The sequence below is a fragment of the Balaenoptera physalus genome (assembly GCF_965194825.1).
Source record: "Balaenoptera physalus genome assembly, chromosome: 3".
Lineage (NCBI taxonomy): Eukaryota > Metazoa > Chordata > Mammalia > Artiodactyla > Balaenopteridae > Balaenoptera > Balaenoptera physalus.
Genome location: NC_138890.1, coordinates 116299905 through 116310820, shown reverse-complemented (window position 1 = coordinate 116310820; position 10916 = coordinate 116299905). Strand labels below are relative to the sequence as shown.

The following is a 10916-nucleotide window of genomic DNA, read 5'->3' as shown; positions in this document are numbered from 1 at the left end:
CAAATACAGTGTGTAATTTTTAAAAAATTACACTATTAAAAAGGAGGTTACTGAAATGGTACAGATGAACCGGTTTGCAGGGCAGAAATTGAGACACAGATGTAGAGAACAAACGTATGGACACCAAGGTGGGAAAGTGGCTGGGGGGGTGGGGATGGTGGTGTGCTGAAATGGGAGATTGGGATTGACATACATACACTAATATGTATAAAATGGATAACTAATAAGAAACTGCTGTATAAAAAAATAAATAAAATTCAAAAATTCAAAAAAAAAGGTTACTGTGCTAACAGTTTTAGAAGAGTGAAACTAATAAAAATAAAACTATTAATTGAGTTTGTAAAGCTGTGCAACCCCATTATATTATTACACAATCATAATTTGTCATGAGTATTTAAAATATATAAAATAGTTTATTAATTCAATAAGATATTTTTAAGCATCTATTTTGTTTTTGGAAATGTACCATGTTTTAATACAGCTATACTGTCTTCTTTTTAAAGAGTTACGGGAAATGATCACCACAGCAACATTATAAAAAAGTATACAGAGAAAAGCAGTTATATTATTTTCTCAGGTAAATGTGGTATTTATCAGCCTAAATCCATCTTAAGGAATAAAATCATTCCTTACTTTTACTTCACATTTATAGGAAAAAAAACCCTTTTTTTTGGCCACAGCCATCGGCTTGTGGGATCCTAGTTCCCTGACCAGGGATCAAACCCAGGCCCTGCGCAGTGAAAGCGCAGAGGCCTAACCACAGGACCACCAGGGAATTCCCCATAGGAAAATTTTATAACTCCAAAAACTCTGGCTCTTTCCCCAGATTAGGAAACATAAACAGGCAAGAACATGAAAAAGATATTCACGCTTTCCAAAAAACTTTTTGGAGTTATATAGTCAATATAGCCCAAACACAAACTTCAAGTCTAACTCACCCAAACAGACGTGCTTAAATGATAGTATGTGATTTCGTAATAATGAAAAAGTAAAAGAAACAAAGATAAGATACTTGACCGTGTGAAACTTGTAAGTACAAAATACACAAAAATGAAGACAATTTTTAAAAACATAAGTAGAAAAGATAATATGCTACATTCATGCTAATAACATGAGTAAAGCTAAAGTAAAGTATAGTTATACTATATTCATGCTAATAACATGAGTAAAGCTAAAGTAGTGTTAAGTGTAGTTAACCAGGTAAAGCTTCAAGTTTTAAGATTCTAGAGAAAAATGCGGAAGAAAAATTACTGAGCCAAGAACTTTAAGGCTTACAATCTACTTTCAAGAGTTCATACCCTAACAGTCCTCCTCAGTAAAAGAGACAAATGTTTAGTAAAAGTTACTTTTCTACCAAAACCATGCTTCTAGTACAAATACTGAAGAAAACATGGACAAAGCAAGAGATTACGTATATTTTTATTAGAATAATGCATTTTGAAACTGCAAGCACATCTACCCTCTGAAATGTAGATAGTGTGCACCCTTACCTAATTTAAAGAGATTTCAATTTCTTTCTTATTAAGTAAGAAAAAAAGCAAGAAAAGGGCCTCAGAACAGCCAAAACTAAGGTCAAAATTTACACTAAAGTTTATATATATGATTTATAGGAGAGATCTTCATGTCCTCATTCAGAGCAGTTACTCTTTAAGTCTATTTCTACAAATTTGGTTTCTTATAAATTTACATAAAAATTTGGTTTCTTGTATTTTAAGGTAATAGATGAGAAAGGGGAAAACTAGTGCCATGGACAGGCATGCTGATAGAAGAAGTAATGATAGAAATCTCACTAGGGATGAGAAAGAAGACCCATATAAAGCAAGGCAGTTAGGAGCACTTCAAGGAGAATATAAAGGCCTCAGCAACCTGATAATCCCCTGAAGTGGTCTTACCTTTACTTATAATAAAGGACAGAGATAAATTTAAGTATTAAAAAAGATTAAACGAGGAGCAGCAGGACCAGGAAGGGTAAAGAGGAAAAAAAAAAAAAAAAAGTTAAATGATATGCTCTGTTTAAAAACAAAAACTTTTAACAGAAATTTAAATGAGAAAAAACTAATACTCATGGAGCTACGTCTGGTTGTGTTCCACTGGAACGGTCAGGAGGTAGTCTTCTTGAAGGGCCTTACTAAAAAGCGTTCCCTTCCTTGGTCCATTAATCACAGCCAAATTTCTGGTTCTTAGGCTCAAAATTTATTTTGTAAGCCCACCAAGAGTAGAAGCATGTCTTAAGGGCAGAACAACGTTGATTAATGAGGCTGATGTATAATGCTAGAATGCCAATTTATTGACATACAATGAGGAGCACAATTGTTACTGCCACTAGAAAAAAGTCTTTTTCAAAAGGCAAGCCCACTCTCTTATGATAGGCAGACCTATGCGAAAAACCATAGCCTTACCAGAAAATTCACTGGTGTGTATGGTACCAAAAAAAGGAAAATTAGATAAACAGAATTATTTCATAGCTTAAGCAGTTTTCAGTCTTTTCTTGGAGCATTAGCATTCTAAGCAGGTGTCTCAGAAGCTCTCTTTGTTTTCTGTTGTTTTATGTGCTTGAAATCTTTTTAAGATTTCTTTTGGAGGGGAAAAAAAGTTCCATTGCTAAAAAGTAAAGTAAAGTAAAACTACTGTTTTACTTAAAGGAAACAGGGTGGTCTTACAAACAGTAAAACTATACTCAGAACACCCCCATCTCCTGGACAAGGCTTTAGGTGGACAAAACCGATATGTACCCTGTGATTTTCTTTATTTTGCGCTTTCACTGTTGACCAAGCTTCCTTCCTATTAATACACTTAACACACTTTTTGTGGAAAAGATAATCCAGTCAATCAGTTAACAGTCTAGTCTTATAAGACTAGAACCCATTCTCTCTTTTGGACATCTTTGTGTATCCTTATTATGACCTATTAAATATTGCTTTCATTTTATCCTCTGAGATTAAATCTTATTTCCAGTTTCTTAGGTAATATTTTAATATAATCCTAAGTATTAATAGTGGTATATAAACTATTTTATAAATGTTTCCAGTCAGAATGGTTAAACTGAAATAGTTTTTTGGTGTTTTTAAAAAAGTAAAACTTGAAAGTTTGACTATTCAGTAAGACTCCATCCTTAAGGCTGTATTCGGCTGAGATGTTGTAAGGAATTGAATAGTGTTGCTCAAAATTCATGTCTACCCAGAACCTCAGAATGTGATCTTATTTGGAAATAGGTTCTTTTTTTTTTTTTTTTTTTAATTTATTTTATTTTTGGCTGCATTGGGTCTTTGTTGCTGCATGCGGGCTTTTCTCTAGTAGTGGCGAGCGGGGGCTACTCTTCGTTGCGGTGCGTGAGCTTCTCATTGCGGTGGCTTCTCTTGTTGCAGAGAAGGCTTCTCTAGGCTGTGCAACTACTGAGCACGGGCTTCAGTAGTTGCGGCACGTGGGCTCAGCAGTTGTGGCGCATGGGCTTAGTTGCTCCGCAGCATGTGGGATCTTCCTGGACCAGGGCTCAAACCTGTGTCCCCTGCATTGGAAGGCGGATTCTTAACCACTGCGCCAACAGGGAAGCCTGGAAATAGGTTTTCTACAGACATAATTCATTAAGATGAGGTCATACAGGATTGGCGTGGGCCCTAAGTCCAATGACTGGTGTCCTTATAAGAGACACACCAGGAAGAAGGCCATGTAAAGACAGAAGCAGAGACCGGAGTTATACTGCCAAAAGCCAAAGAAAACGGAGGATTGCTGGCAACCATAAGAAGCTAGAAGAGGCAAGGAAGGATGGAGGGAAGAGCATGATTTGCTGACACCTTGATTCCAGACTTCTAGCCTCCAGAAACGTGAGAGAATAAATTTTAGTTGTGTTAAGCCACCCAGGTCACAGTAATTTTATATTGGCAGCCCTAAGAAATTAATACAGATGTTAACACAAGCTGAATTGCTTCTTTTTAAAGAAATATTTGTGGAACACCAATGCTTTAAAGGGCTTGAATTCCAGTGATCTGTTGTTACTAGGAGGGAACAAAACAGAAACCTTCCAGTTTCAAGTCTTAGAATGTTTTCACTATACCATATTCTCCTATCCGTATGTCCATCCGTCCATCCAATAGTTACCATATGCTTACACTGTGCCAAGCAGTGGGCAATGAACAGGATAAATACTATCCCTTCCTTCACAGTGAACTTGTCTAGTCTCACTCAGTAGGTTGTGGAAGTCCTTCCATGTTAATGCATACAGCCCTATATCAGGTATTTTTTAATAACTATATGTATGGTGTTTCACTGATTGTATGCAGCAGATTTTAAGCAATATCTTATTGATGAAAACTTAAATTATTTCCAAGTTTAAAGTATTATTGTAAACACTGAGATGAACATAATTGTACATACATCTATACCCTTGTCTGCATATCTTATTTAAATGAAAATCGTAGCATGGCTTCTAGGTCTAAGGGTATGTACATTTAACTTAGTGATATGTATTGCCAAATTGCCCTCCATAAAGACTGTACCAACTGACATTTGCATCAACAGTGAGAAGAGAGCCCATTTCTCTCACCAACACTTGGTATTGGTGTTTTTATTTATGCCAGTGTTATAGGTGACCAATAATATCATAGCTGTGCTTGTATTTTTGTGATTATTAGTGAGTTACAGTCATTAAGGGTACAGTCTGACTTTCTGAATTTGAATGCTGGTTCCACTGGTTCAGGTTACCTAAATTCTTGGTGCCTCAGTTCCTCAATGGTAAAGCAAGGATAACAACAGTATCTGCCAATATTAGTAGCTGGGAGAATTAAATGGGTTAATATCTATGAAGTACTTACAACCATATGTAGTTCATAGTGTTATTATTATTTCATGTCATCCAATTCTCCTTTCTTTGTATGTAAATTTTCTGTTTATATTTTTATCTATCTTTATGGTGGAGTGTTCATCTCTCTTATTAATTTGTAAGAACTCTTTTTATATTCTAGATCTTATCCTTTATCTGGCATGTAGTTGGTAAATACTTTGCCCAATATGTCGTTTGTTTTTCCATCTTATTTGATTTTTCTTCCTTTTACCTCCTTTTTTGTTCTGTTCTCCTAGAGAAATTTTATTTTATAATGTTTATATAGTCAGGTCTATCAATCTTATCTCTATGGCTTCATGATTTATGTGGATAAGAAAGCACTTTTCACAAAATATAGTATTTTAATTTAATGGTAAAGTGAAAGACAGCTAACATTTTTGTTTTTCTTGTTTAGGAGGAGAAACTTTTAGAAGACTTGAGAGGTAATTTCTTGGTAGAGTCTCATTAATTTAATATTCAGGGTGGGCATTATTGATAGATGTGGAAACCTATTACAATCTTTTTAAAGAAAAAATGAAAACAATTAGTGATTTGGGACATTACTAAAAACATTTTCTAGAGTTATAGTTCTCCACAAAGAGTGACTACAAGTCTCCTGTTTCAGAATTTCTCTCAATCTTAAACATTTTCTCTATAAGCAAATGGGCGTCTAGATCCTATGAAATCATATATATAGATTTTACATATTATGAAGAAATTTTGGTTACTGATATCCTAGATACAAAGGATCACAACATGGAAAGACAGGCTCTTAACTGAGGTACTCAACTTTCATTCGTTGGCAAATGCCAAATTAGAAACAAAACTTTTTTTTTTTCCACTGGTTGTCAAATAACACTTTATTATTTTTCTTTGCAGTTCTTAACTAGCTGGGCATTCCACCGCACCACTGTTGATGTCATCTAAGATGTCGTGAGGGTGGCAGCCATCAACATTGCAGCCCATAAACTGGGCGGTCCCCAGGATCTCTTTAATGGTTCCAGAGAGTTCTCTAGCTAAAGATCGATGCCGCATCTGTCAGGCAATGTTGACAATCTCATCAAAAGTGATGTTTCCACTGTGCTTAATGTTTTTCTGCTTCTTTCTGTCTCTTGGCGGTTCCTTGAGGGCTTTGATGATCAGGGCAGAGGCAGAAGGTACCACCTCAATCTGGGCCTGTCGGTTCTGAATGGTCAGTTTCACTGTAATCCTCAGACCCTTCCAATCACCAGTTGCCGTGGTGATGTCATCACCAACTTTCTTTGGAGACACACCCAGGGGGCTGATCTTGTGGGCCAGGGCAGACGTGGCACCGACTTCCCCACCGGTGCACCTCAGGTACATGACTTTGATCTCGCTGGGGTCGAACTCAGGTGGCATGGTGGAGACGGCTGGTGTCGGATGAACCCGGATTTGGGACGACTGAAGAAAGTTGCACCTTGGCCTCCTCCGAGCCGAAAGCCAAAAGCAAACATTTTTAATGCATATAATTTGCTCAATTTTCCTCTCAAGGGAATTAATTTTTCAAAGGAAATTTCATTATGTTTACCTAGGCATGCCTCATCACTCTAGTTCTTTTCAGCTCTGTTCTAATTACAATCCAAATTTTGCATCCTTTGTGAATTTTCTTGCATGCCTTCTCCCAGGTAATTAATATGATTTAAATAAAATTGTATTTAATATAACACCTATGGCACCATGCAAAACACCACCTCCAATTCTATATGATGCCATCATTACCTTTGGTATGATCCAACTGCTAGTTTTTAGCCCATGTTGACAACTAACAAGAACTTATTTTAATTTTCCTAAAATACTATTAACTATTCCAGTGAAAATTAGATATTAGCTTCCTGCCTACTGAATATGAATTTTGTAATTCTACTCTATTAAAAAGCTAACACAATAAGGGCATTCAAGTTTATTTGGCTTAATTTGTCCTTCACATACCCATATGCTTATTGTTCATTCTTCATTATTCCGTACACACTTTACATACATTCTAAAGGGCAAACATGAGAAGCCCAGTTTTATATGTCCTACTCATAGGTTTGCATTAAAAACAAAACAACAGACTGAACTTCCCTGGAGCCTGAGGGGAGGGTGGCCTAACTGAAGCTGCCGGCTCTGGAGGGGCCCCACCAGCTGAAGCTGCGACAGTCCTGGGGACCACGGGCCAGAGGGCAGACAGGAGAAGCAAGAAGAACTACAATCCTGCAGCCTGTGGAACAAACGCCACATTCACAGAAAGAGAGACAAGATGAAAAGGCACAGGGCTATGTACCAAATGATGGAACAAGATAAAACCCCAGAAAAACAACTAAATGAAGTGGAGATAGGAAACCTTCCAGAAAAAGAATTCAGAATAATCATAGTGAAGATGATCCAGGACCTCAGAAAAAGAATGGAGGCAAAGATCGAGAAGATGCAAGAAATGTTTAACAAAGACCTAGAAGAATTAAAGAACAAACAAACAGAGATGAACAACACAATAACTGAAATGAAAAATAAACTAGAAGGAATCAGTAGCAGAATATCTGAGGCAAAAGAAAGGATAAGTGACCTGGAAGACGGAATGGTGGAATTCACTGCTGAGGAACAGAATAAAGAAAAAAGGATGAAAAGAAATGAAGACAGCCTAAGAGACCTCTGGGACAACATTAAACACAACAACATTCGTATTATAGGGGTCCCAGAAAGAGAAGAGAGAGAGAAAGGACCCAAGAAAATATCTGAAGAGATTATAATCGAAAACTTCCCTAACATGGGAAAGGAAATAGCCACCCAAGTCCAGGAAGCGCAGAGAGTCCCATACAGGATAAACCCAAGGAGAAACACGCCGAGACACACAGTAATCAAATTGGCAAAAATTAAAGACAAAGAAAAATTATTGAAAGCAGCAAGGGAAAAATGCCAAATAACATACAAGGGCACTCCCATAAGGTTAACAGCTGATTTCTCAGCAGAAACTCTACAAGCCAGACGGGAGTGGCATGATATACGTAAATTGATGAAAGGGAAGAACCTACAACCAAGATTACTCTACCCAGCAAGGATCTCATTCAGATTCGATGGAGAAATCAAAACCTTTACAGACAAGCAAAAGCTAAGAGAATTCAGCACCACCAAACCAGCTCTACAACAAATGCTAAAGGAACTTCTCTAAGTGGGAAACACTAGAGAAGAAAAGGACCTACAAAAACAAACCCAAAACAATTAAGAAAATGGTAACAGGAACATACATATCAATAATTACCTTAAACGTGAATGGATTAAATCCTCCAACCAAAAGACACAGGCTTGCTGAATGGATACAAAAACAAGACCCATATATGTGCTGTCTACAAGAGACCCACTTCAGACCTAGGGACACATTCAGACTGAAAGTGAGGGGATGGAAAAAGATATTCCATGCAGATGGACATCAAAACAAAGCTGGAGTAGCAATACTCATATCAGATAAAATAGACTTTAAAATAAAGAATGTTACAAGAGACAAGGAAGGACACTACATAATGATCAAGGGATCAATCCAAGAAGAAGTTATAACAATTATAAATATATATGCACCTAACATGGGAGCACCTCAATACATAAGGCAACTGCTAACAGCTATAAAAGAGGAAATCGACAGTAACACTCCCATTTACCACTGCAACAAAAAGAATAAAATACCTAGGAATAAACCTATCTAGGGAGACAAAAGACCTGTATGCAGAAAACTGTAAGACACTGATGAAAGAAATTAAGGATGATACAAACAAATGGAAAGATATACCATGTTCTTGGATTGGAAGAATCAATACTGTGAAAATGACTACACTACCCAAAGCAATCTACAGATTCCATACAATCCCTATCAAATTACCAATGGCATTTTTTACAGAACTAGAACAAAAAAATCTTAAAATCTGTATGGAGATACAAAAGACCCCAAATAGCCAAAGCAGTCTTGAGGGGAAAAAACGGAGCTGGAGGAATCAGACTCCCTGACTTCAGACTATACTACAAAGCTATAGTAATCAAGACAATATAGTACTGGTGCACAAAAACAGAAATATAGATCAATGGAACAGGACATAAAGCCCAGAGATAAACCCATGCACCTATGGTCAACTAATCTATTGCAAAGGAGGCAAGGATACACAACGGAGAAAAGACAGTCTCTTCAATAACTGGTGCTGGGAAAACTGGACAGCTACGTGTAAAAGAATGAAAGTAGAACACTCACTAACACCATACAGAAAAATAAACTCAAATAGATTCGAGACCTAAATGTAGGACCGGACACCATAAAACTCTTAGAGGAAAACATAGGAAGATAACTCTGAGATAAATCACAGCAAGATCTTTTTTGATCCCCCTACTACTGTAATGGAAATAAAAACAAAAATACACAAATGGCACCTAATGAATGGGAAAAAATATTTGCAAACGAATCAACAGACAAAGGATTAATCTCCAAAATATATAAACAGCTCATGCAGCTCAATAGTAAAAAAACAAACAACCCAATCCAAAAATGGGCAGAAGACCTAAATAGACATTTCTGCAAAGAGGACATACAGATGGCCAAGAAGCACATGAAAAGCTGCTCAACATCACTAATTATTAGAGAAATGCAAATGAAAACTACAATGAGGTATCACCTCACACCAGTTAGAATGCGCATCATCAGAAAATCTACAAACAACAAATGTTGGAGAGGGTGTGGAGAAAAGGGAACCCTCTTGCACTGTTGGTGGGAATGTAAATTGATACAACACTATGCAGAACAGTATGGAGGTTCCTTAAAACACTAAAAATAGAATTACCATATGACTCAGCAATCCCACTACTGGGCATATACCCAGAGAAAACCATAATTCAAAAAGACACATGCACCCCAATGTTCATTGCAGCATTATTTACAATAGCCAGGTCATGGAAGCAACCTAAATGCCCATCGACAGACGAATGGATAAAGAATATGTGGTACATATACACAATGGAATATTACTCAGCCATAAAAGGAATGAAATTGGGTCATTTGTAGAGACGTGGATGAATCTAGGGAGCGTCATACAGAGTGAAGTAAGTCAGAAAGAGAAAAACAAATATCGCATATTAATGCATATATGTGGAACCTAGAAAAATGGCACAGGTGAACCGGTTTGCAGAGCAGAAATTGAGACACAGATGTAGAGAAGAAACGTATGGACACCAAGGGGGGAAAGCAGCGGCAGGTGGTGGTGTGATGAATTGGGAGATTGGGATTGACATATATATACTGATGTGTATAAAATGGATGACTAATAAGAACCTGCTGTATAAAAAAATACTAGAATTCAAAAAAACAAAGATGTTAAAAAAAAACAAAACAACATAAAACAGGATTATCTCCACTTAAAAGAAATTCCCAAAGCAGAAATTCATCCATTTAAAATAAACTCTGATTGTGCAACCACTACTATGTAGCACTTAACTAGACACAGTACAACAGAGGTCAAGTTGGTTCTAAGTTAAAAAATCTAGCTGGAAAAGAAAAAATTTAAACACAAGGAAACAACTGTTTTCTTTACCTCGACAACGCAGCCTTCAAACTGTCACTAGAATTCCTTTGCTTTACTTAGATAATTCAATAAACAGACACAATGTCTATAGAATTCCAAATTTCTCAAAAGGATATTAAAGACCCCCTGGCTGTATTTCTCATTTTACACTCCATGCTTTTTTGTTTGTTTGTTTTTGTTTTTGTTTTGGCTGCATCTTCGTTTGGGTCTTTGTTGCTGCTCGCAGGCTTTTTCTAGTTAGGGCGAGCGGGGGCTACTCTTCGTTGTGGTGAGCAGGCTTCTTATTGCGGTGGCTTTTCTTGTGGAGCACGGGCTCTGGGCGCGCGGGCTTCAGTAGCTGTGGCACGTGGGCTCAGTAGTTGTGGCTTGCGGGCTCTAGAGTGCAGGCTCAGTAGTTGTGGCACATGGGCTTAATTGCTCCGCAGCATGAGGGATCTTCCTGGACCAGGGCTGGAACCCGTGTGCCTTGCATTGGCAGGCAGATTCCTAACCACTGCGCCACCAGGGAAGCCCCAACACTCCATGCTTTTTACACAACTATCATAATG

At 37.3% G+C, this 10916-nt stretch overlaps 1 protein-coding gene, 1 long non-coding RNA gene and 1 pseudogene across 3 annotated transcripts in view; 1 reads left to right on the top strand and 2 right to left on the bottom strand.

Moving 5' to 3' along the window:
- The window catches only part of LOC309658639, a 485138-nt gene that overhangs the window by 195770 nt on the left and 278452 nt on the right, over positions 1-10916 (top strand). The gene's annotated exons all lie outside the window — the stretch shown is intronic.
- TBCA (tubulin folding cofactor A) overlaps positions 1-10916 on the bottom strand; it is a 97634-nt gene that overhangs the window by 36563 nt on the left and 50155 nt on the right. The gene's annotated exons all lie outside the window — the stretch shown is intronic.
- LOC309658573 (large ribosomal subunit protein uL11 pseudogene) lies at positions 5640-6284 on the bottom strand (annotated as a pseudogene). Its single transcript has one exon. The product of its transcript is annotated as a large ribosomal subunit protein uL11 pseudogene (transcript).